This window comes from Mesocricetus auratus, unplaced genomic scaffold (assembly GCF_017639785.1).
Source record: "Mesocricetus auratus isolate SY011 unplaced genomic scaffold, BCM_Maur_2.0 Super-Scaffold_100010, whole genome shotgun sequence".
NCBI classification, from domain to species: domain Eukaryota; kingdom Metazoa; phylum Chordata; class Mammalia; order Rodentia; family Cricetidae; genus Mesocricetus; species Mesocricetus auratus.
The window spans coordinates 22,012,540-22,040,000 of record NW_024429194.1 but is presented as its reverse complement, the minus strand read 5'-3'; the positions used below and the strand labels follow the sequence as shown (position 1 = coordinate 22,040,000).

Sequence of the window (27,461 nt, the reverse complement as noted above, 5' to 3'; positions counted from 1 at the left end):
TCCACTTCTCTAGGGTATAATGCATATCTCTTGGGAAGTTCCCTGATTCCCAGACTCACTGGCCATGGGATTGTAGGCTGGCACTCCCCAGATCTATGTCTAAAATCCATAGATGAGAGAGTGCATGCCATGTTTCTCTTTTTGTGACTGGGTTAGCTCGCTCAGGATGGTTTCTTCTAGTGCCATCCATTTGCCTGCAAATTTCAGGATTCCATTGTTTTTTTCTGCTGAATAGTACTCCATTGTGTAAATGTACCACATTTTCTCTATCCACTCTTCGGTTGAGGGGCATCTAGGTTGCTTCCAAGTTCTGGCTATTACAAATAATGCTGCTATGAACATAGTGGAAAAGACATCCTTGTTGTATGAATAGGCATCTTTTGGGTATATGCCTAAGAGTGGAATTGCTGGGTCTTGTGGTAGATTGATTCCCATTTTCCTGAGGAATCTCCATACTGATTTCCAAAGTGGCTGTACAAGTTTGCACTCCCACCAGGAGTGGAGGAGTGTTACCCTTTTACCACATCCTCTCCAGCATAAATTGTTGTTGGTGTTTTTGATTTTAGCCATTTTGACAGGAGTGAGATGGTATCTCAGAGTTGTTTTGATTTGCATTTCCCTAATGACTAAGGATATTGAGCACTTTCTCAAGCGCCTCTCAGCCATTTTAGACTCCTCTATTGAAAATTCTCTATTTAGTTCTGCAGCCCAGTTTTTAATTGGATCCTTTGGTGTTTTAGAGACTTGCTTCTTGAGTTCTTTGCAAATTTTGGAGATCAGATGTGGGGTTAGTGAATATTTTTTCCCATTCTGTGGGCTGTGTTTTTGTCTTGCTGGTTGTGTCCTTTGCCTTACAGAAGCTTCTCAGTTTCAGGCGGTCCCATTTATTAATTGTTGATCTCACTGTCTGTGCTACTAGTGTTATGTTCAGGAAGCTGTCTCCTGTACCAATTCGTTCAAGGGTACCACCTACTTTCTCTTCTAAGAGGTTCAGTGTGGCTGGATTTATGTTGAGGTCTTTGATCCATTTGGACTTAAGTTTTGTGCATGGCAATAGACATGGATCCATTCGCAATCTTCTACATGCCAGCATCCAGTTATGCCAGCACCATTTGTTAAAGATGCTTTCTTTTTCCCATTGTATATTTTTAGTTTCTTTGTCAAAGATCAGATGTTCATACGTGTGTGGGTTAATATCAGGGTTTTCAATTCAATTTCATTGGTCTACCTGTCTATTTTTGTGCCAATACCAAGATGCTTTCAGGACTATAGCTCTATAATAGAGCTTGAAGTCAGGGATGGTGATGCCTCCGGACGTTGCCTTGTTGAACAGGATTGTTTTGGCTATCCTGGGTCTTTTGTTTTTCCATACAAAATTGATTATTGTTCTTTCAAGGTCTGTGAAGAATTGTGCTGGTATTTTAATGGAGATTGCATTGAATCTGTAGATTGCTTTTGGCAGGATTGCCATTTTTACTACATTGATCCTACTTATCCACGAGCATGGAGTATCTTTCCATTTTCTGAGGGCTTCTTTAATTTCTTTCTTTAAAGACTCCAAGTTCTTGCGATACAGATCTTTCACTTGTTTGGTTAGTGTTACCCCAAGGTATTTGTTTGTGGCAATTGTAAAGGGTAATGTTTCTCCAATTTCTTTCTCAGCCCTCTTATCTTCTGTATATAGTAGGGCTACTGATTTTCTTGAGTTGATCTTGTAGCCTGCCACTGAAGGTGTTCATCAGCTGTAAGAGTTCCCTGGTAGAGTTCTTTGGGTCACTTATGTAAACTATCATACTATCTGCAAATAGTGAAAGTTTTACCTCTTTCTTTCCAATTTGTATCCCCTTGATCTCCTTTTGCTGTCTTATTGCTCTAGCTAGAACTTCCAGTACAATATTGAAGAGGTATGGGGAGAGGGGACAGCCTTGTCTTGTTCCTGACTTTAGCAGAATCACCTTTAGTTTCTGTCCTTTTAGTTTGATGTTGGCTGTTGGTTTGCTGTATATAGCTTTTATCATGTTTAGGTATGTTCCTGTTATCCCAGATCTCTCCAAGACCTTTAACATGAAGGGGTGTTGTATTTTATCAAAGGCTTTTTCAGCATCTAGTGAGATGATCATGTGATTCTTCCTCAGCTTGTTTATATGGTGGATTACATTGATAGATTTTCGTATGTTGAACCAACACTGCATCCCTGGAATGAAGCCTACTTGCTCATGGTGAATGAGTTTTCTGATGTGTTGTTGGATCTGATTTGCCAGTATTTTATTGGATATTTTTGCATCAAAGTTCATAAGGGAAATTGGTCTGAAGTTCTCTTTCTTAGTTGTGTCTTTGTGTGGCTTGGGTATTAATGTTATTGAAGCCTCGTAAAAAGAGTTTGGCAAAGACCCTTCTGCTTTTATTGCATGGAATCCTTTGAGGAGAATTGGTATAAGCTGTTCTTTGAATTTCTGGTAGAATTCTGCACTGAAGCCATCTGGCCCTGGGCTTTTTTTGGTTGGGAGACTTTTGATGACTGCTTCTATTTCCTTAGGATTTATAGGTCTATTTAAAATGCTTATCTGTCCTTGATTTAATTTTGGCAGGTGATATCTATCCAGGAAGTCGTCTATTTCCTTTAAATTTTCGAATTTTGTGGAGTACAGGTTTTCAAAGTATGACCTGATGATTCCCTGGGTTTCCTCAGTGTCTATTGTTATGTCCCCCTTTTCATTTCTGATTTTGTTAATTTGCATGTTCACATTCTGCTGTTTGGTGAGTTTGGATAAAGATTTGTCTATCTTATTGATTTTCTCAAAGAACTAACTCTTTTGTTACATTGATTCTTTGTATTGTTTTCCTAGTTTCTGCTTTATTGATTTCAGCCCTCAATTTGATTATTTCCTGGCATCTACTCCTCCTGGGTGAGTTTGCTTCTTTGTGTTCTAGAGCTTTCAGCTGTGCTGTTAGTTCTCTAGTGTAACTATCCTCCAGTTTCTTCATGTGGGCACTTAGTGCTATGAACGTTCCTCTTAGCACTGCTTTCAAAGTGTCCCATAAGATTGGATATGTTGTGTCGTCATTCTCATTGAATTCTAGGAACTCTTTAATTTCTCTTTTTATTTCTTCTTTGACCCAGGCATGGTGCAATAGCGCATTATTCAATTTTCATGATTTTGTAGGGCTTTTTGCAGTTTGTGTTGTTGTTGAACTCTAACTTTAAAGCATGGTGTTCTGATAAGATACATGGAGTTATTCCAACTTTTTTGTACCTGTTGAGGTTTGCTATGTTGCCAAGTATGTGGTCAATTTTTGAGAAGGTTCCATGTGGCACTGAGAAGAAGGTATATTCTTTTGTGTTTGGACAAACCCAATTGGGTCATAACCTCTATTAGTTTCTTTGTTTCATTGTTAAGTTTCTGTCTTATAGTCCTGTCTAGTGGTGACAGTGGGGTGTTGAAGTCTCCCACTATTAGTCTGTGAGGTTGTATGTGTGGTTTGAGTTTTAGTAATGTTTCTTTTACGAATGTGGATGCCTTTGTATTTGGGGCATAGATGTTCAGAATCGAGACTTCATCTTGGTGGATTTTTCCTGTGATGAATATGAAATGACCTCCTTCATCTCTTTTGATTAATTTCAGTTTAAAGTCTAGTTTGTTAGATATTAGGATTGCTACCCCTGTTTGTTTCTTGGGGCCATTTCATTGGAAAATCTTTTCCCAACTCTTAACTCTGAGGTAATGTCTGTCTTTGAGGCTGAGGCGTGTTTCTTGTATGCAGCAGAAGGATGGATTCTGTCTTTGAATCCATTCTGTCAGCCTGTGCCTTTTTATGGGAGAATTAAGACCATTAATATTGAGGGATATTAATGACCTTTGATTGCTGGTTCTCGTTTGTTTTGGAATGGTTGTTCTTGGTGGAATTGTATGTGGATTTCCACCCCTTTTCTCTTTTGGGTATTGATAAAGTGGGATTATCTATTTCCTATGTTTTTCTGGTTGTAGTTAACATCTTTGGACTGAAGTTTTCCTTCCATAACTTTCTGTAGGGCTGGGTTAGTGGATACGTATTGTTTAAATCTGGTTTTGTCATGGAATATGTTGTTTTCTCCATCTATAGTCATTGAAAGCTTTGCTGGGTATAGTAGTCTGGGCTGGCATCCTTGGTCTCTTAGTGTTGATAGAATATCTATCCAGGACCTTCTGGCTTTCAGAGTTTCCATGGAGAAGTCAGGTGTAATTCTTATAGGTTTGCCTTTATATGTTATTTGACATTTTTCCTTAGCTGCTCTAAGTATTCGTTCTTTATTTTGTATGCTTGGGGTTTTGATTATTATGTGGCAAGGGGACTTTTTTTGTGATCCACTCTATTTGGTGTTCTGTAAGCTTCTTGTACCTTCATTGGCATGTCTTTCTTTAGGTTGGGAAAGTTTTCTTCTATGCTTTTGTTGAATGTATTTTCTGTCCCATTGAGCTGGGTTTCTTCACCTTCTTCTGTATCTATTATTCTTAGGTTTGGTCTTTTCATGGTGTCCCATATTTCCTGGATATTTTGTGTTATTGATTTCTTGGACTTCTGATTTTCTTTGACTGATGAATCTATTTCTCCTAGTGTGTCTTCAACACCTGAGATTCTCTCTTCCATCTCTTGTATCCTGTTGGTTATGCTTGCATCTGTAGTACCTGTCCGTTTCCCCAGTTTTTCGAATTCCAGCATTCCTTCAGATTGTGTTTTTTTTTATTGTCTCCATGTCAGCTTCCAGTCCTTGCATTGTTTGAATTGTTTCTTGTAATTTTTGCTTTGTGTTTTCCTCCCTTTCTTCCATTTTTTTGGATTTTTTGGTTTGTTTTTTCTTCTATTTCTTGCAGTTTTTGGTTTGTTTTTTCTTCCATTTCTTTAAGGGATTTTCTCACATCCTCTTTCAGGGCCTCTATCATTTTCATGAAGGTGTTTTTAAGGTCATTCCCTTCTGCTTCAGCCGCATTGGGGTGTTCAGGTCCTACTGGTATAGAATCTCTAGACTCTGGTGGTGTCATATTTGTTTTTCTGTTGTTGAGTGTGTTCTTATATTACCTTTTCCCCATCACTTCTTCCAGTGGGTGTAGAAGGAGTCTCTTCCTCGCCTGGTGGGTAGGTGACCAGGGTTCCCTTTTGATGGGTGCAAGCAAAGCCAATACTCTCTGGCCTCTGCTCTCTGCCCTCTGCCCTGGATTTGGGTGGAAGTGGACTAGCTCTCTCTACAGGCTCCTGGTTGCTTGGTCGCCCTTCGGGGGGAGTCGATCTGGCTGCAGTCCCCAAGCTTGGGGATCCAAGAGAGGGTGAGCATGCTCACCTCTGCCCTCTGCCCTGGGTTTGGGTGGAAGTGGAGTGGCTCTCTCTCTGCAGGCTCCTGGTCTATTGGTATTCCTTCCGGGGGAAGTCGACCTGGCTTCTGTTCCCAAGCCGGGGTATCTGAGGGTGAGCAGAAGGAAATTGTGTCTAAGATAGGGACCCGGTGCTCTGACCTCTGCCTTGAGTGTGGGCAGAAGTGGCCCAGCTCTCTCTGCAGGCTCCTGGTAGCTTGGTCGTCCTTCTGGGGGGAGTCACTGAATGTGTTTTCATTTTATGCCGCTTGGTGTTTTCCTGCATGTGTGTCTGTGTGAAGTGTCAGGAACCCAAGGGGAGTCACACTCAGGTGTGAGCTGCCATGTGGCTGCTAGGAACTGAACCCAGATTCTCTGGATGAGCAGATGATGCTTCCAAACACTGAGTCATCTCTGCACTTCTCACTTCCCTTTCTAACTTTATTCAGATTTCTGCTTCTGTTTGTCTTATAAAAGGGACCAGACTTTGCTTATCTGAGGTTTACAGATGCGGACACCTATCTGTCCAGTGCGGGTTGCTGAATTATTTTTCACAGATGAATAAGGGCACCTTTGGGTTCCTAGGCCAAGCATTACTAGCCACAGCCACTGACCGGTTGCAGTGAGTGTTCTTATGCTTCTTATTTGCACTATGTTCCTGTCTACAAACCCTGCAGAAATGTTGGCGTGTTTATACACAGGAGAAGAGTAGAAATCATACCTTTACACCACAATAGAAGTTAGCTTCAATTCATTCATGGAAGTATAGAACACTTAATACCATAAAACTATTACCAATTCTGGTTATACCTTCATAACATTGCTCTGAGAGTCTGTGCATGGAGGTCGCATGGTCTGGTGCCTGCAGGTGAAATGGAACACTGTGACTACACTTTATGTACTGAACAGACTCCTTATATCAGTGTTTTAGTTCCAAATCAAATGGCTTGAGTGATTACAATTTCAGAAACAATATATGACTGGAGACTTTTTTTTTACAAACTCACTGAATATGCTGTTATTATGTCCTGATTCAGTATTCAACGTCAGAACTACATTTAATATCAGCCTCTCTTGGAACGGTGGTAAAAGTTTGAATCCTAAATTCTGATCCATTTGTTCCTAGGAAAGAAAAGCTTTCCTGGCCATTGTGTCTGAGGTAACTTAGTCTGCACACCGTCATTGGAGGCAACAAGCTTTCAGAGGCTCAGCTCTTAGTCTTCTGTCTTATGTCCAGATGTCTGTCTGAAAGCTAGGCTCAGAAAGAATGGCATCCTGTCTTAGATATGTGCTATAAATAATAGAAATTTCTCTAACACAGTGAATGTATCCATTTTGAAAGGGACAGTGGCTGTATTAGTGGTTTACTGGAGTCCTACAGCAGGGCAGTCTCAAGGCTGAGTGCCTGTCAGTCAAGACTCCTTCACTCTCAGATCAACAGAATCACAGCAATGTATAGCTGATTTGATCCTGGCCTGTGCTGTGCACCATCATATGCCCTTTAGGGATGAGCTTTTCTGTGACCTCTTGCATTTACTATCTATGTCTTCTTGATGACTCTCATGGACAATGCTTGTTAGTTTCCGGACTTGCGAAGTATAAATGAGCTTATCATGGATGTAGAGGATCCTTAATGTCAGTCTCTTAATATATCTGAATTTCAAAATCTAAGCACATTGTTTCATAACTCTGTCAAAAGTGGGTCTGCAATACAGGGCATGACCTCCCCAAGACGAAGATCATAAGTGTGTGTATGTGTGTGTGTGTGTGTGTGTGTGTGTATGTGTGTGTGTGTGTGTATGTGTGTGTGTGTGTTATCTGCAAGGCACAAAAGTTGCTATTTCAATCAATGCAGTTCATTAATTATTGCTCTTTTGTAAATCATTAGCCCCAAATTAAACTTCACTTGTAAACATGCAAATATATGTGTCCATTGAACAAGGTCTTGTGCTTATAAGAAGCTCTATTAGAGGAGCTCAGTTCTAGTAGAAAGACTCAGAGTCTCAGCAGCTGGATTCCCCTGGACTCTGCTTCTCCATGGCTCCTGCAGGTTCTCCAGCCTCCCTTCCCCTATGTGTGTGTCTGCTGCTGGCCTCTGGCTTTGCCCAGGCAGGCAGACTGCTGGTGGTCCCCATGGATGGGAGCCACTGGTTCACCATGCAGATGGTTGTGGAAAAGCTTGTCAACAAAGGACATGAGGTGGTGGTAGTGGTGCCAGAGGTGAGTTGGCAACTGGGAAAATCCCTGAATTTGACAGTGAAGACGTATTCAACCTCTCACACTCTGGACGATCTGGACCATATGTTCTAGGTTTTTCCTGATGCTCAATGGAAAACTCCAGAACATAGAATGCTTTCTTTAATCAGAGGCTTAGGGAAAGGTTTTTTTTATTTAATTGCTTCACACTGTATGGATTTGTTTAACGACAAGAAGTTAGTGGCGTACTTGAAGCAGAGTTCTTTTGATGCTGTGTTTCTGGATCCTTTCGATATGTACGGCTTAACTGCAGCCAAGTACTTGTCACTCCCTTCAGTGCTTTTTTTCAAGATATTTCATTTGTCACTATTTTGAAGAGGGAGCCCAGTGCCCCAGTCCACTCTCTTATGTTCCTAGACTTTTCTCAAAATTAACAGACACCATGAATTTCAAGGAGAGAGTGTCCAACCTTGTTTACTACTTGGAAGAACGTGTATTTTGCCACTACTTGTGAGACACTGCTGTAGAGATTGCGGCTGAAGTTCTCCAGACCCCAGTGACTGTGGATGACCTCTTCAGTCAAGTGTCCATTTGGTTGTTACGAACAGACTTTGTATTAGATTTCCCCAGACCTGTGATGCCACAAATGATGTTGTCTCTTCCTTATCACATGAAGAGAGTCCTGGGTTCAGACAATAAGAAAGAAATGCTTTACTGAACTGTAATTCATTGTTTGCATTGCTGCATATGGAATTTCTTCCTGGGTTAAAAAATTGTTTTGTGTCAAATCACTGATTAGGAAAAAAACTCTATATAGCTTCCCTATGGAAATGAATGTATACACCTGAGGCTTAATTGAATATACATTGCAAACTATAAAATCAGTATGTATGCCTTCCTGTTTGTGTGTGTGTGAGGGTCATGAAATTAACAAGGGGAGGAAACAAAGATCTTTCCTTAGGAGAGACACAGTCAGTAATGATAGACATTTCACATGAAAACAGACAGGAGTGATATTCAGGGATAGGGAGAACAAATGGAGGCTGAGGCTGGCTAGAGAGAGGAGTAAGTACAACATGTCTGAACATGCCATAATTCCAACAAATACCTTGTATTCTGACTCAGAAAAGAAATTTAAAGAGACAAAAATAAAATTTGAAACTATATGGCTATGTTTCTGGAGATGTTTAAAAAACATATCAAGCCTGGAAGCAACCTTCATTATTTGTCGGCTACACTCTATAGGAGTGTACATCCAATTTTTCCAAATTTCAAAAACCATTGATGTGGTATGTAGGATGCAAGGTAGGCACATTTGTTTTTTTACAGAAAATAAATTGTACAAGATAAAACAAAAACCACCATATTAAAATTGGACAAAATATTCACAGAACATCCTTGTGCCAAGAAAAAGCACAAGAATCATAGAGTCACTGGTTAACACAGCCAGGAGTCCCATAAAAGTACTAAACTGGCAGCTATGCTGTATCCTCTGAGTACTGGCTCAGATCCACGTAGACCCTGTGCATGCAGCTGCAGTCTCCTCAGTTCATGTGAGCTTTGCTGAGTTGCTTTTGTTGGCCTTGTTCTCTGGGTGTCCTCCATCACTTCTTTCTCCCCAATTCCTTCTGCCTCTTTTCCATGGGGTTCCCTGAGCTCTGAGGGGAGGGATTTGATGGAGACATTTCATATAGAACTGTGTGTTCCTAGGTCTCTCTATGTGATATCTTGCTGTGGGTCTCTGTGTTTGTTCCCATCTGATGCATGAGGAAGCATCTCTGATGCTGGTTGACTATGGCCCTGATCCATGAGTATAGCAGAATATTATTATGAGTCATTTAATTGTTAACCTGGTTTTTTCTTAAGAACAGGAGTATTTGGTTCTACCCTAGCTGTCTGAAATTCTAGACTGCTGTTCTTGGTCACCAAAGAGTGTCTGGCATGGGTTCCATCTCATGGAGTGGGGGCATAATTCAAATAAGACACCAGTTGGATACTCCCACAAGGTTTGGGCCTCCATTGCCCTAGCATATTTTGTAGTCAAGACATATTACAGGTCTAAGTTTTTGTGATGGGGTTGGTGTTTCCTTTGTTCTTTTGGTAGCCTGCAAAAATATTTCTGTGTCATAGACACCAGAAGATGGTGGTGAAGGTTCTGTGTAGGCACCATTAGACTGCTCCACATTCAAGAGTTGTATAGGTGTTCTCTTCAGCAATGGGGTCTTGTCAGTTTGTGGAGAGCAAACTATTTTCTTGACAAGGTCCATGGTTGTTTGGGAATTCCACTGGGAGCCCTTTGACCCTCAACTGAATTCATTGAAAATCTTTCCCTAAAAGCAAGCTTAGTTTGTTCACAAGACATAATGAGAAGGGGTTCTCTGTCCCTTGTTATTTGGAGTTTCCACTGCACTGCACTAGCTTTCCATATTGCCACTCAAATATTCTTCAACTCTAGCTGTCTCCTGTCTCATTGCCTCCCTCAATCAACTTGCCCTCTTTCTTCCCAGGTGACACTCCTGCTCTTGTTCCTTTTGCCTGCTCCATCCCACTTGTAAAATGTATGTTATTTCCCCCACCCAGGGAGATCCATGTGTCCTCTCCCCCACTGCCTTCCTCTATGCCTAAACTGTCTGGGTGTATGAATTTCATTTTGGTTATCATTTCTATAATGGCAAATATCCAAATATGTCATACATATCACATTTATCTTCTGATCTGTGTTACCTCACACAGGATGATTTTTTTCTGAGTTCCATACATTTGCTTACAAATATCTTGATGTCATATTTTGAAAGAGCTGAGTGGTGCTCAATTATGTAAATGTACCACAATTTCTTTATCCAGTCTTCAATTTGGGGACATCTAAGTTTTTGTTTTTTCTATTTTCTGCTCAATATGTCAGCAAGGAAAATGGTTGAGCAATTGTCCTTGTGTTAGGATGAGAGATCCATTGGGTATATGCACAAGAGTAGTAGATCTTGAGTAGATCTATTGCAATCTTTCTGATGAACCACCATATTGATTTCCATAGTAGCTATAGAAGATTACACTCTAATCAGCAGTGAATGTGTGTTCTCCTTACTCTGAATCCTCCCCAGTATGAGCAGTCACTTATGTTATTGATCTTAGCCATTCTGACAGGTGTAAGGTGGAATCTCAAAATAGATTTGATGTGCATTTTCCAGATGTCTAAGGATGTTGAACAATTCTTTGAACGCTTCTCACTCATTTGAGTTTCCTCTCTTCATAATTCTGTTTAGGTATGTACCTCACTTTGGTGTTTTTGATATATACTTTCTTGAGTTCTTTATATAGCTTGTATATTAATTGTTAAAAAATCTTTGTCTAGACTCCTCTATTGAGAATTTTCTATTTAGTTTTATACCCCAATTTTAATTGGGTCCTTTGGTGTTTTGGAGACTTGCTTCTTGAGTTCTTTGTAAATTTTGGAGATCAGCCCTGTATCTGATGTGGGTTTAGTGAATATCTTTTCCTATTCTGTAGGCTGCCTTTTTGTCTTGTTGACTGTATCCTTTGCCATACAGAAGCTTCTCAGTTTCAGGAGGTTCCATTTATTAATTGTAGATCTCAGTGTCTGTGCTACTGGAGTTATGTTCAGGAAGTGGTCTCCTGTACCAATTCGTTCAAGGGTACCTCTTTCTTTCTCTTTATGAGGTTCTATTGAGGTCTTTGATCCATTTGGACTTAAGTTTTGTGCATGGTGATAGACATGGATTTCCATTTAAGAAAGTGCTCAACCTCCCTAGTCATCAGGGAAATGCAAATCAAAACAACTCTGAGATACCATCTTACTCCTGTCAGAATGGCTAAAATCAAAAACACTAATGACAGTTTATGCTGGAGAGGTTGTGGAAAAAGGGGAACACTCCTCCACTGCTGGTGGGAATGCCAACTCATTCAGCTACTTTGGAAATCAGTATGGAGATTCCTCAGGAAAATCAGAATCTGTCTACCACATGACTCAGCAATTCCACTCTTAGGCATGTACCCAAAAGATGCCCATTCATACAACAAGGACGTCTGTTCCACTATATTATTTGTAATAGCTTGAACCTGGAAGCAACTTAGATGCCCCTCAACTGAAGAGAGGATAGAGAAAATGTGGTACATTTACACAATGGAGTACTATTCATCGGGAAAAAAACCAATGGAATCTTGAAATTTTCAGACAAATGTACAGCACTATAAGAAACCATCCTGAGTGAGGTAACCCAGTCACAAAAAGACAAACATGGTATGTACTCAATCATATATGGATTTTAGACATGGATTAGGGGAGTGCCAGCTTACAATTCTACTTCAAGAGTTTGGAAAACAGAACCTTAATCCAGTGACTGATGGAAGCAGAGGCAGACACCCACAGCTAAACACTGAACTGAACTCCTGGAATCCAGTGACAGACAGGAAGGACTGATGAGCAAAGGGGTCAAGACTGGGCTGGTTTAAACCACAGACACAGCTGACCTGAATAAGGGGGAACTCTTCAACCCCAGACTGATGGCTGGGAGGCCAGAATGGAACTGATCCAGATGCCCTGAATGTTGTCAGTGAGGAGGCCTAGGTAATCTATTGGGTCTTCGATAGTAGATCAGTATCCCTGGCATACAAATGGACTTTGCGTGCCCATCCCCCAATAAGGGATGCTCTGTCAGCCTGGACTCTTGGGGGGAGGGCATAGGCCCTGCCCTGAATGAAATGACAGATTCTAGAGATCACCTTGTGGAGGGCATCACCCTCCCTGGGAAACTGAGTGGAGACTGGGTGGGGAGCTGAGAGGCATGGTGGGGGGCAGGGGTGGAGGGGAGGGAGAGGGAGCTGGGATTGATATGTGAAACAAGCTAGTCTCTAATTTAAATTTAAAAAAAAATTTTGCCTATTTTGTAGGTTGCCACTTTGTCTGAATGCTGATATCCTTTGCCTTTCAGCAACTTTTAAGTGTCCCATTAATAACTTTTGATCTTAGTATCTGCACTATTAATGTTCTGTTCAGGGAGTCTGCTCCTGAGCCAATATGATCAAGGTTATTCCTGACCTTCTCTTCTGTCGGGTTCAATGTATCTGTTTTTATGCTGAAATCTTTTATTCATTTGGAGTTGAGTTTTGTGCAGGGTTACAGGTATGAATCTATTTGCCTTCTTCTCTATGCAGCCATCCAGTTTGACTAGCACCATTTGTTGAAGATGCTATGTGTTTTCAAGTGTGTATTTCTGGATCTTTTATCAAACCCTGGTGTTCATAGGTGTGTGGGCTTATGTCTAGGACTTCAGTTTGATTTTGTTGATCAACATGTCTCTTTTTTGTATCAATACTATGCTGCCTGTATTACTATAGCTTTATAGTTTAATTTGAGTTGAGGAATGATGAGATTTCATATAGTTCTATTATTGGTCAGGATCATTTTAGTTCTCCTGTGTTCATCTTTGTCTCTATATGAAGTTGCAAGTTGTCCTCTCAAGGTTTGTGAAGAGTTTTGTTGTAATTTTTATGGGATTACATTATATCTGTAGATTGCTTCTGGTAGTATGGCCATTTTTACCATGTTAATGCTAAATATTCATGAGCATGGGAGATCTTTCCATCTTCTGATATTTCCTTCAATTTCTTTATTCAAACACCTGAAGGGTTTTTTAAATCATAACAGCCTTTCACTTACTTGGTTATAACCTGCAAGACATTTTATATATTTTGAGGCTATTGTGTAAGGTGTTGCTTCCCTGATTTCTCTCTCAATATGTTGTCATGGGTATACGGGAGGGCTACTGATTTTCTGAGTTAATTGTGTATCCAGCTTCTTGGCTGAATATGTTTATGAGCTGTTGATATTCCTTGGTGGAATTTTTAGGGTCACCATCTGTAAGTAAAGATCATTTGGTTTCTTCATTTCCAATTTGTATCCCCTTGATCCCCTTCAGCTGCCTTATTGCTATAGCTAAGACTTCAGTTACTATACTGAATAGGTGTTGAAGAGTGGACAATCTGTAAATCATAAAAATACACGATGTTCTTTTCCTTCCATTTCAGTTCTTATTAAGTTAGAAACATGGCCACAAAGAAAAACTTAACATATGTGACACATTTTTTATTGAGTACATTACACTATTTTCATTGATTGTCCTGTATTTTCAGTGGCCATTAAGTGGTATTTACTAGCTCTCTTACTTTAGTTTTTGTGAACAAGAGTGTACCCACTGTTCTTCTATACTTTGTTTACATGAACTTGTTCCTATATTATTTTCTGTTGGGAGTTTTTCGGTCATATACCTGGGCATGTGTCACACTCATTAACACCCCACACATACACACACACACACACACACACACACCACCACCACCACCACCACCACCACCACCACCATACACCACACACTAATTCACACACACCATACCCAGCCACACAAAGACATATGTGAACATTGAGGGGCTGTTGATAAAGAGCTTGTATACAGCACAGCCACAAATTTAATACAAAAATCAACCCTTAGTCTGTGTATGTGTCTATTCTTTTATTTCATATGGCAGCCATGTTTAACATACAGTTTTTGTGTTAATGGGGTACAGAAGTTATGGGAGGAGCTAAACCTGTGTGTTGAGAAACAAACACTGGTGAGAGACCTTGTGTGTCTGGGAATGTGTGTGTGTGTGTGTGTGTGTGTGTGTGTGTGTGTGTGTGTGTGTGTTAGGGTCTACCTAGGGGACTTTGATGATGGCTATAACACAACACCCAGGAATCTCCCTGGAGAGTTCACTACACAGGTGTAATTAAGTCTTACATCAATAGTGACTCCATGGAGTTTCCATTCCCACGAGGGCAGCACAGGCTTGGTTTGGCTCTGCAGCTGCCCTTCCCTACACAGGTGTCCTTTGCTGAGGGACCTGCTTTCTGTGACCTTCTCTAGCATTCATTCCTCATCCCTGACAACTCATTTCCACTTCTCACCGTCCACCCTTCTTAGCTCACGTTGTGATGTCCACTTCTCACCGTCCACCCTTCTTAACCGTGTTATGATGTTCAAACAAGCAAGCCCATGGCAGATGCAGAGACTCCTTGTGGGCAGTTTCTTCATTTTTCTGAATTCTCAGAATCCAAGCACATCAGTTCATAACTGCATTTGATAACTGGCACAGCATTAGAGGGCGTGACCTTCCCGAGGCAAAGGTCACATGCTTTTTTTCTTCCTGGAAAACACAGAACTAGGTAGTAAACAAATCCGTTTCATTAATAATTCTCCTGGATAAATCATCGGCAGTGAGTTAACTTCACCTATGAATATGTAAATGCAGGTGTGCATCGAGGTGGGTTTGGTACCTGCACCTTCCCTGCTGCTCTCTTAGAGAGGTAGGGTCTGGCTGGCTAGATTGCTCTGGGATAGGTTTCACCCATTGCTCCAGCAGATTTTCCTGTGTTCATCTCTTTGTGTTTATGTCTGCTGCTGGCCTCTGGCTTAGGCCAGGCAAGCAGTATGTTGCGATTGCCTGTGGATGGGAGCCACTGGTTTACCTTGGTATCTGTTCTGTCTAAACTGGAGCTCAGAGGCCGTGAGTTAGTGGTGATGGTGTCAGAAGTGAGTTGGCAATTCAGGAGATCACTAATTGTGGGGCTTTGATAGAAAATGGCACCAAATGGAGTGGCATTATTGGGAGGAGTGGCCTTGTTGTAGTAGATGTGGCCTTTTTGTATGAAGTATGTCACTTTGGTGGTGTGCTTTGAGGTCTCCTAAGCTTGAGTCAACCCTAGTGTCTGATCACAACCTCTTTCCTTCTGATCAAGATGTAGAACTCTCAGCTCCTTCTCCAGGACCATGTCTGCCTGCAGGCTGCCATGTCCCACCATGATGATAACAGATTAAATCTCTGAAACTGTAAGCCACTCCTATTAGATGTTTTCCTTTGTAAGAGATGGTGTGGTCACGGTGTCTCCTCACAGCAATAGAAACTTTAACTAATAGACTGAATTATATGTGGAACACTTAACTCAGCTCCTCAGCTGTGGAGGGATTGACTGAGAGTTCAATGTTTTTGCAAACACTCAATGGAAAACTCAGATCAGCATGTTGTCTCTGTAGTGGCCTCAGCCAAGGCTCTTGTGACATTATCTTTTCACCATCCAGGAGTCTGTTTAGCAAAAAGCAGTTAATCGTTTATCCACAGCAAAGCTTGCCTGCCTGCCTGCCTTCCTTTGTTCCTTCCTTCCCTCCTCCCTCCCTTAACTCCTTCTTTCCTAGCTCCTTCCCTCACTCCCCTGTTCCCTCCTTCCCTCACCATCTCTTCCTTCCTTCCTTCCATCCTTCCTTCCATCCTTCCTACTTCCCTCTCTTTCTCCCCCCTCCCTCCCTGTTTTCTTCCTTCCTTTCTTTCTTTGAGGCTTTTGTGGATCCTTTTTTCTTGCAATTTAACTTTTGCTAAATACCTTCACTTTTACCCCTGTGGGTCAGAAGACTAATGTTTAGCTCTAATGTTGAATGAAGTACTCAATGCTCTAGTCCCTTTCCCTTGTTCCCAAACTTCTCTCCTGCCTCCCAGATACCATGTCTTTCAAAGAAAGAGCGGGGAATTATTTTCCTTTTTTGGATGCATAGTTATTTTCTCGTGGAAATCACCTCTGAAATTCTCCAGCACCCTGTGGCAGTGATCTCTACAGTGAAGTTTCCATTTGGCTGTTGGGCATTGACTTTATTTTTGACCATCCCAGGCCTGTAATATTCAACATGGTCTTCGGTGGTGTGATCAACTGTCACCCAAGATAGTCACTATCTCAACCATGTTATGGGTCCCTTAGCACAGGAAGGGTGGCCTGATTTTGCATATCAGAGGGGAAAATATTCTTTCTTAAACTGCTATTTATGTTTGCAACATGCACGTTTGTGGTTCAATGAATTATTTCTTGCCAATTTATTTAAGAAACTTTATAAATCTTCTCTCACTGGTGTGCTTGTACAAAGAGTTGAACTAGTCATTTATAATTTTCAGGTTGTTTAAAAAAACTGGTTTCATATCAATCCCTTCAGATCACTCTTTTATTCCATCCCTTGGTTCCTCTCCCACAAAACTGTTTCAGAAGATAAGTCTCAGCTTTTGAAAATATTTTTGAAATTATTTTGTTATAGATGTATATGAATGATACATCATTCTATAGTTGCTTTACTAAAATAATAATAGTTATTGGTTCACATGCTGCTTCTTACCTTGTGCTTTGCTTGGTAACAGATCATTGACATCTTTATGGGTGGGAACTTACAGATACTGTAACAATATCATCTAACTAGGAGCATAGGCTATTTTTGTTTGTTTGTTTTGTTTCTGTTTTTGCTTCCTTTTCAGGACTTTTTTAGTGTTTTTAAATTTTTCAATGTGTAGACTTTTCATCTCTTTGGTTAACTTTATCTCTAAGTATCTTCCTTGGGAGATAATTTCTATAAATGGAATTTTCTCTGAATTGTTGTTTCATGTAGTTTGTAGTTATTGTGAGGGGTATTTAGTGGTTGACCTTGTGTCTTGCATTATCACTATCTTTTAACTTTTTTTTTTTTTTTGGTCATGGAATCTGTGGGGATTTCTGGATTATGAAATCAACAAACACTGACAATTTCACTTCTTCTTTTCTATGTGGATGCTGTGCATTCTTTTATCTAACATTTTGACAATAGTTTATAATATTATATTGGCCACAAATGGGGAGAATGAGCATTCTTACTTTTTTGAGATCTTAGGGAGAAAAATTTCATGTTTTGTGATATAGATGCTGTCTTAATTAAAGTTTCTGTTGCTGTGATAAAACACCATAACTAAAAGCAACTTGTGGATGAAAGAATTTACATCATGGAAGAAATCAGGGCAGGAACTCAAGGCAGGAACCTGGAGGCAGGAGCTGATGCAGAGGCCATGGTGGGGTGTTGCTTACTAGCTTGCTCCTCATGGTCTGCTCAGCCTGCTTTCTTGGTTTTTTTTTTATATATTTATTTATTACCTACACAGTATTTTGCCTGCATATGTGCCTGCATGCTAGAACAGGGCATCAGATCTCATTACAGATGGTAGTGAGCCACCATGTGGTTGCTGGGAATTGAACTCAGGACCTCTGGAAGAGCAGTCAGTGCTCTCAACCTCTGAGCCATCTCTCCAGCCCCAGTCTGCTTTCTTATAGCACCCAGGACCCTCAGCTCAGGGATGGCACTGCCACAGTGGTTCCCAAAGTAATTCTAGGCAGATATAGAATTACTGCCATTTTGTTAATGGCCTTCTGATTTTGGAAACAATACCTTTTTTGTTCCTAATTTCTTGCTGCCTCTGTTTTTTTTAATAAATTTTGTTTAAATTAATCTTATTTACATATTAATACCAGCTCCCTCTCCCTCCCATTCTCCCTAACCCCTTACTGAACTCCCCATTCCATTCCCTCATCCACTCCCCAGGGAGTGTGAGGCCTTCCATGAGGGATCATCAAAATTGGGTTAGATACACAGGAGGGCGGGGGAGGGCCGAGGCCCTGCCCCAAATGACTTGACAGATTTTGACAGATTTTGCCTTGCCAGTTTTATGCAGTAGTGTATTACGAAACAAGGTTTCCACAGAACATTTAATACTTTCAACTCTGACCACTTTTACACTCATCACATTTTATGTTTTAGGTCTGAGTTTGAGTATTTTGTGATGTGTTCAATTCCCAGCTTATTGTAGGTACATGTTACTCATGGCTTCATAGTTTATCCTTGATAAAAGGAGTAAATCTACTGCACACTCCATCTTGACAGGCCTAGAGTGTTGTGAATGCAGACATTTTGCTTTCACCATTAGGAATTATGATGTGGTATTTTCAGTTGGTGGTCTTCTCACGTTAAAGGACATTGGCACCTACTCATCAGATATAGTGGTAAACTACCTAAGCATTTGATTATGTTTTATTATTCATCATTCATTGTTTTTCAGTCCAAATCATTGTGTTAGCCTAGGCTGAGCCAAAACTGAGCACTGGAGTTACAGGCATGTGCCACCATACCTTGGCTCTCTCACTTGTTCTCAAAAAATAATTTGCTAGATAAAATAGTCCTGGCTAATACACCCCCACCCCAATGCCTTTAACATATCATTCCATTTTCTTCTGGCTGTGGGGAATGTCCTATGAACTCTGTTAGCAGTAAGTAATGTTCATACTCTTTTGTATGTGATTTGTTTCCTACCTGTCTTAGTCACTGTTCAATTGCTGTGAAGAGGCAACGTGACCAAGGTAATTCTTATAAAAGGAAGCATTTAACTGGGGTGGAGGGGGGCTTGCTTACATTTTCAGAAGTTTAGTCCATTATCATCATGGTGAGGAGCATGGCAGCAGGCATGGCAGACTAGGTGCTGGAGAAGTAGTTGAGAGCTACATCCTGATTCACAGGCAGATAGATAGATGGATGGATGGTTAGATAGATAGATAGATAGATAGATAGATAGATAGATAGATAGATAGATGGATGGATGGATAGATGGATGGATGGATGGATGGTTAGATAGATGGATAGATAGATAGATGGATGGATGGATAGATAGATGGATAGATAGATGGATGGATGGATGGATACTATAGATAGAGACTGGGCCTAGCATGGGCTTTTTAAAACCTCAAAGTCCATCCCCAGTGACATACTTCCTTCAACCAGGCCATACTCTCTACTCCTTCTCAAACAGTGCCACTCCCTGGTGACTAAGCAATCAACATATGAGCCTATGGGCACTATTCTTGTCCAAACCAACAGACACACTGCCTCTTCTTGTCCTCAGGACTGTTTACTGTCTTCAGGTTTGGGTAACTCAGAGTGTGTCTTAGTGTATTTGGTTTAGGTGAACATTTACTGTCAGTCTCCATGATTCCTATTTTCCCCTCTGTCTTCAATTCCTGTCATATGGCAGGTTGGCTTCTTGGGAGAGTCCTGTCATTCCTGTAGTGTTCCCTTACCCCTCTTGCTCTGTATCTAGACAGCTTCAGCTACTCTGTCCTTCCATTTACAGGGCCTTCTGCCTGGTCAAACCTGCTGGTGAAACTCTGAATTTGTCAGTTTGGTTATTGCATTCTTCATCTGACTTTCTATGGTCTGTTGCTCACCTTCCAGTTTTTGCCTACTGTCATTAATTTTTTTTGAGACAGAGTTTCTCTGTGTAACAGCTCTGGAGACTGTCCTGGAACTCACTCTGTAGACCAGGCTGGCCTTGAACTCACAAAGATTCCCTTGCCCCTACTTCCCCGAGTTCTGGGATTAAAGCTGTCTACCACCACTGCCCTGCCTGTCATTAAATTTTGCTTCCTTTATTCTCATAGTTTAACATTTTTATGACTCTTCTTCTGAATTCCTTCTCAGTCATTTCGTGGATCTCTATTTTTCCAGTGCCCCTATTACAGCTTTATTAGTTTTTTTCAAGTATGCCACAGGTCCTTGATTCTTTATGATATTCATGTCCTTGTGATGAAAAACAAAACCTTCTGATTTCAACTCCTCTTGACATGTGTCCTATGGTAGCAACAGACCTTTGCTATTTATTCTAACCTGTAAATCTGGAAAGTGTACTCTCTGAGCAAGAAGGCCTTCTTGTGAGCTTTCTAGTTGACTAAAGTGCATACTGCTTCCATGCTGATGTTGGGTGAGGCTGCTAGCAGAATTTGCTGTTGCATGAGCTGCTGGCTGGGGTGTGCTACCATGTGAAACTGCTGCCTAGTCATTGTGACAACTTCTGTTTCATCTACTCAGAGTATCTAGTCCCTGGTCGGTCAATTCCATTGTTTATGATCTTGGGCATGACTGAAGGCAAAACTCTAGAGTTCAGTAGAGCTGCTGCTCAATAAACGTGGGACCAGAGGGCTAACTTCTTATAAATGTGTAATTGAAAAAAAACCCAGCCCTCTCCATCAAGTAGGAGATGTGGTATAGACTTTTGGCTGAGTTGAGTGTCTTTGAACTCCTAAGGTGTATCTACTATGCTTCCATGAACTGTACCCAGGTGTGAGTCTCTCTGCCTGTGCAGGGTCAATTGGTAGGTCTTTTTGACTGGAGGGAACTTCTGGTTGACTTCTCTGATCAAGCACGAATATGCTCTTTGGGTCTCTGAGGTCCATAGGATTGGCAGACTTCCTGTATAGTCAGGACCATTAATCGGGGGTTTTAGTTGAATGGAACTGATGCCTATAATACTTCTAGAGTGGAGCAACACTAGTGTATTAGTCAGGGTTCTCTGTAGGGATAGTACTGAGAGGACAAATGTATGGGGGTTTATTACATTGGCTTACACAGTATGGTCCAGGTAGTCAGAATAGCTGTCTTCATCCTGTAGAGCCTGAGAACTTAGTTACTTCTCAGTCCATGAGGCTGTACACCTAACAAGTCTTAAGGTGGCATTGAAGTCCTTGAGGATCCCTAGTGAGCCACTGGTGTTCAGTTCGTGTTGGAAGGCTTGTTGAAGCTGAGTTTTGATAGCAGGAAAGGAATGTACTAGTAGTGGCAGCAATAGGATAGATAAACTGTTCAGAGGGTCATGAAAGCAATGAGGCAAAAAGCAGAACTTTCCTTTAGGGTCTTCTCTTACCTGGACTGCCACTAGGAGGTGCCACCACATTCAGGGTGGGTCTTCCCATTCCAAATAACCTGATGAAGAAAAGTCCTTACAAGTATGGACAAGTATGGTCAGCAGCTTAGTTCTTGGATGGTTCAAGATCTGATCAAGTTGACAACCAGGAAGAACCATCACAACCATCTCCATATTCTTCTAAAGTAGTCAGGGAGGCATCACCGTGTCAATGTAGGGAAGTCAGACCACACTCTGAGAAGGGGTAGAAACACAGAAGTATAATAAGTGACACTGACTTGAAAGTCTTCCTATGCTTAGGAAGGTGACCAGGCTCGTTTTGTAGATGGGTTAGGATTTAGCTGTTACCTCTGGACAGGGATAAAGTACCATAGTGATCTGTGTACGGGTCACTAAGACCTTGGCTTCCTTTCCTTAATTTTATTTCACACCAGGTGGCATGACCATGCCCTTTCTCCTAGTGACTCCCCAACCCCCAGAGATATATCTGGGACAATACTCCTAGGAACTGTGATAACACTAAGGACTTTGTATTATGATTGCCTGCTCACTTCTCTGCCAGTAGGTTCATGCTCAGGGTAAATGATCTCTTTATCAGCATTGCTGTGATTTGGGAACAGAGCTTGGGTGGCATGACCTGAGTAAGACAATTGTTCTTTCTTTCTTATTTGAATTTCAATATGTTCTGTGAACAGCTCATGCTTCTTGAACTTGTTTTCAATTGTTAAGGTTTCAAAGTGAGGTCCTGGAGAGTTAGTTTAGTTTTTGGTGGGAGGAGTAGAACCTCAGTCTTCTCATACCAAAGCCATACAGATATTACCTTAGCTGTTTTGCTTTGTACTACTTTGAGACAGGGTCTATTATGTAGCTCCAGCTGTCCTAGGACTCACTATGTCTACCAAAGTAACCTTGAGTTCATAGAGATCCACCTGCTCTGCCTCCCTAGTACAGTGATTCAAAGGTATGGCACCCTAGCTGTTTCTAATTTTCAAAGATTATCATCTGAGTATTCTTCAGTCACCAAGGAAAATAAGTGACTCGGTAAATATTTATTCACAGTGACATTTAAGGTAAAAGGGGGCCATGCTGTGGTACTAACCAGGATCATGCCTCGGGTTAGCTGTGAAAGTCCTCTCTAAATGTGCCTTGGTGTATTACCTGACATAGGCCAATGGTTACCCATGAAAGTATATAGGAAAGTTGCATAATGCAGCCAAGTCTAAAAGAAAACCACTCTGTTCTTCTCTGAGGAAACCGTAGTGGGGCACTGTGCAAATTGGATGAATACACATGGAATCATATGCCCTGACTACAGGGAGTGCTCAAGGGGATGGGAGACAAAAATAAAACACATAGGTCCTTTGGAGAAACCCACAGCAGAGGTTTCCATCTCTCTTTAGAATAAGCGACTGCTCACTGTATTGAACACATGAAGGGGAAATATGAAAGAGTTGGCTACTACATGCAATCAAATCCCTGGCGTGGTCTATAGGATGGTTGCCTGTCTTGTTTTTAGCAATTCACAGCACTCAAGGGATTCCTATGTGCAACAGGAATCATACTGCATCTGCACCAAGACAGCAGCTCATCTGGCAGAGTTGTTTCTAACCACTGTCTGTGAGGGGCACTGGGCTAAGGACCCTTCTCTTAGGCCTTGGAAGCAGAGGCAGCAAATCCCTTTGGAACACAGTCAGATGCCCTAAAGAAAGTGTGCAGATTTTGCTTTGACATCAATTCTAGAAATGTAAGATTCTTTGAATTGCTTCCTTTTGTAAAAACCTTTGGGCTCCTTAGGGTCAGGTGTATTTCTTCATAACTGTTTCTAAACTCACCCTGCCTGATTCTTCGGAAGAAAAAGATCACAAGCCCTTCTTATCTGGAAAACAAACAAGTAGGCATCTTAATAATGACTCGATTGTTATTATTCTTAAAGGTCAGTCACTGTCAGGGAGTGAGTGGACTTTCTTACACGTCCTCCTCAGGAGGGTGACTTTCTAGCTCCCACAAACTTACTCTCCCTAAACTGGAAGGAGCTCAGAGTCTCAGCAGTTGGATTCCCTGGGCTCTGCTTCTCCATGGCTTCTGCAGGTTCTCCAGCCTCCCTTCCCCTGTGTGTGTGTCTGCTGCTGGTCTCTGACTTTGCCCAGGCAGGCAGACTGCTGGTGGTCCCCATGGATGGGAGCCACTGGTTCATCATGAAGATAGTAGTGGAGAAACTCAGCCACAGAGGGCATGAGGTAGTGGTAGTTGTGCCAGAGGTGAGTTGGCAACTGGGGAAATCGCTGAATTTTACAACGAAAACTTACTCAGTTTCTTACACTCTGGAAGATTTGAACCACCACTTCAAGTTTTTTGCTCACAATCAATGGAAAACTCAAGAAGTAGGAATGTTTTCTTTGCTCAAGAATTCAGGCAAAGGGTTCTTTGAATTACTGTTTTCACACTGTAGGGATTTGTTTAAGGACAAGAAGTTAGTGGCGTACTTGAGGCAGAGTTCTTTTGATGCTGTGTTTCTGGATCCTTTCGATGTGTGCGGCTTAACTGTTGCCAAGTACTTGTCACTCCCGTCCGTGGTATCCAGCAGGGGAATATTTTGTCACTATCTTGAAGAGGGTGCCCAGTGCCCCAGCCCTCCTTCTTATGTTCCCAGAATTCTCTCAAAATTCACAGACACCATGACTTTCACGGAAAGAGTGTGGAACTATCTCACCTACGTGAAGGAGCATGCATTTTGTCCATATTTTTTCAAAGCTGCTACAGAAATTGCCTCTGAGGTTCTCCAGACCCCAGTGACCATGAATGACCTCTTCAACCAAGTGTCCATTTGGTTGTTCCACACTGATTTCGTGTTGAATTTCCCCAGACCTACTATGCCCAACATGGTCTTCGTTGGCGGGATCAACTGTCACCAGGGAAAGCCACTCTCTAAGGTATGTTACCTCTCCTTTAACACACGAAGAGAGACCTGGCTTTGGACAATAAAGTTATTCCTTACTGAGCTGTGGGTTGTCATTTATACTTGTTATTTTCAGTTTTATTTTTCTCCAAGAAAATCTTTGCCCATTCACACAAAACTGTGCAGTAGTGCTGCTTTAAATCTTGCTTGTTGATAGGTGTGTGGTTCACTGGTGTCTTATAACCACCAGGCTGGGTTTAGTATTGCTTTTGGAAGTAGAGTGTGAAACATAGTATGAAATGAAGCTTCACTGTCTTCTTTCTTGTACTCTACCTCCTTTTTAAAAAATGCTGCTGGGAGATTTGTGTCCTTCTCAGTTTCGGGGAGTTACCTCACAAATAGTATGTGTAGTTACAAACTTTCAGAACTGCTTTCTTAAAATAAGACCCCACAGCAGTCTGGGCATAAGTTTCTTCATCTTCTTTTTTCAGTTTCCACCAAGTGATCTGTCATCACCACAGTAAATGTATCATATTCTTTTAAACATTATTTTAAAAACTTTGTTTGAGACTCTCATGCATGTATAAAATGTATTTTGACCAAATCCACCCCTACTCTATCCTCTCCAATTTCTCCCATACCTTTCAATGACAAGTGTGCTGTTTTAAATGTGTGTGTGTGTGGGGGGGTTACTTTGTTTGTTTGTTTTTGTTTTTTCTAGACAAAGTCTCTCTGTGTAGTCCTGGCTATCCTGGAACTTGCTCTGTAGACCAACAAGGCTGGGCTCAAACTCACAGAGATTTTCCTACCTCTGTCTTTGGAGTGCTGGTATTAAAGGCATGTGCCACCATGCCCACCTTTAAATGTGTGTTGTTTTAAATATCCTTCTAACCCACAAATATTGACTGCTATCTAGTTCCAGATGGGACCAATCATTCTTAGTTTTTTCTTTTTTTGACACAGGTTTTCTCTGTGTAGCCCTGGAACTCGCTCTGTAAGTCAGGTTGCCCTTGAATTTAGAAATCTGCCTGCCTCTGGCTCCCGAGTGCTGGGACTAAAGGCATGTGCCTTGATAGCCTGGTCCCTTAGGCCTTTCTTAAACACAGAGTACTTTCTAATCCTGCTATTGTCTCAGAAGCACAGAGACCTGGGAGCAGGGTGACTGGGGCTAGGTATGCACACACCACGCTTTAGTGCATTTGGATAATTGCTTTCAAAACGTCATCATTTGGTCAGTTGTATGTGAGAGTTCTCATTTTCCATGTCCTCTTCTGCTCCGGATCCTGCCCAACTTTTAAGGTTTTGTTAATTTTGGTGATGGAAAATTCTGTGTAGCTGTTTCAGCGTTCACTCTCTGTTTCGGCAGGCAGTTGGGCCATTTGCATTTTATCCTTGGTAAATTGCATTATTGATGTCCTTTTACCATTTTTTCCAATTGCTACCAGCCTCTAGAGTTCAGAAATATTAACATGTAGCCATTCAAATATGTGCTGCATGTTTTCACTTAGTTGTTTAACTTTTAATTTTTATTTATTTTTATGTGTAAGATGTTCTGCCTTGATGGACAGGCATCACATGTACCCACAAGCACCAGAAGAGGACATTGGATGCCTGAAACTGGAGTTACATGTGGCCGTGAGCAGCCATGTGGGTGCTGTGGATTGAACTTGGGTCCATCTCGTTGGCTCTACAGCTGTTCATCTTTTAATCAACATGGTTTTTATTTTGGGTCGTGCAAGTTGGTTAACTTTTTCCTTTGCTTTAAATGTTTAAACTTTTTCTTTAAAACCTTCTCAATTTTAACATATATGGCTGTTTCTAAGACTAAAATATCAGAATGTTTACATCATTTCCTATGTGAGCATTTGAAATTCCTCTAAGGCCGACAATATATATATTTTTTTGACAACTTGACCCTACACAGTGTAGGTGTCTAAATTTAGTTGCTGCTAAATGAGGACTGCAATCTCCTAACATTATTCAAGGAAGGACTTCATGTTTCATTGTTGGACTTGCATCTTTATCAGGCCTTAATTTGCTGTGTTTATTTTTGTCTTCTCCCAGCCTCTCACTTTCAGGTTTGCCACCCTCACGGGGATCACTGTATTTTCATCGATTGCTTCTGCGGCAGGCATTGGTTATAGACCCCACACTTACTAATTTCCAAATTGTGTTGGTGATTCCCTAATACAGTCTCCCTGAAAACTTAGAAATTATGCTGCTGAGGCTGGAGAGAAAGCTCAGTCACTAGTTCTGCTTTTGCAGAGGACCCAGGTTTGGTCCCGCCACCCCTGTCAAGCTGCCCATACCATCCTGAGCTTCAGCTCCAGGAACCTAACTCCTGATTCCTGCCTCTGTGGGAACCTTCACAGACCGGCAAACACACCCATTCAGATACGCGGGAACTAACAATTAAAGATAAACCTTTGAAAACTGTTATTGCTGAGCTCTACAGATCAAAGCAAGCATTAGGACTGTGTGTATATTACATTAAATGCTGTCATTAATGGAAGAAATGCTGGTATGTTTTTGATACTGTCTTCTTAGTTGGGAAGATGCACTCTATTTTACACATTTAGATTTTATTTTATTCCAGTAATAAAATTTCATACTTATGAATTATCCATTATGGATAAATTTATCTTCATCTTTAAAATGTATTTCTAGGTTTTTGTTATTTTAAGGCTATGGTATATAGGTTTATTTTGGTTTTGAAGTGGTTATTGGTAGTTGAAGTATACATTTGTCTTTTTATGTTCTATCTTGCCATGTTTTTGAGTTTCTTTATTAGTTTAGAAAATTTATCAGGTACATATATAGCATGCAAAAGACCCGCCATTATTTTACCATTCATTTTTCTCTTTTGGATTATGTACCTCTGTCCTGGTTGGCTGTGTCAACTTGATACCACAAGTTGTCTGAGAAGAGGGAACCCCAAATGAGAAACTACTTTCTTAAGATTGGCCTGTAGGAAAGCCTGTGCTGCACTTTCTTAATTAGTGATTGATGTGAGAGGGCCTAGGCCACCGAGGGGGTGCCAAACCTAGGCAGGTGGTCCTGGGTTTCATCAGAAAGTAGGCTGAGCAAGTCATGAGGAGCAAGCCAGTAAACGGCATTCATACATGGCTTTTGTTTGACTTCCTACCCCTAGGTTCCTGCCTTCTTTCAGTAAGGGAATGTGACCTGGGAGTGGAAAGCTTAAATAAGCCCTTCCCTCCCCAAGATGTTTTTGGTCACAGTCTTTTATCACAACAGCATAAACCCTAAGACAGCCTTTAAGTCTGTGCTGCTGTTGTAAGCTGCTTAAATTAGGATCCAAGTGAATTCAGGTCAAATACTCCATTTCTTTCTCTGTATATGTCTTATAACAACAGATCTGTGTGTTTTAATTCTTACACTGGCTTATTCAGAATTTCAAAAGACTTTGTTTATTTTTAAAACAATAGGATAGTACATCAAGGTACACATAT

General features: G+C 41.1%; 1 protein-coding gene and 1 pseudogene across 1 annotated transcript in view; both read left to right on the top strand.

Moving 5' to 3' along the window:
- Positions 1–27,461, top strand: part of LOC101841486 (UDP-glucuronosyltransferase 1-6) — a 149,173-nt gene that overhangs the window by 56,667 nt on the left and 65,045 nt on the right. The gene's annotated exons all lie outside the window — the stretch shown is intronic.
- Positions 7,362–26,151, top strand: LOC101828308 (annotated as a pseudogene).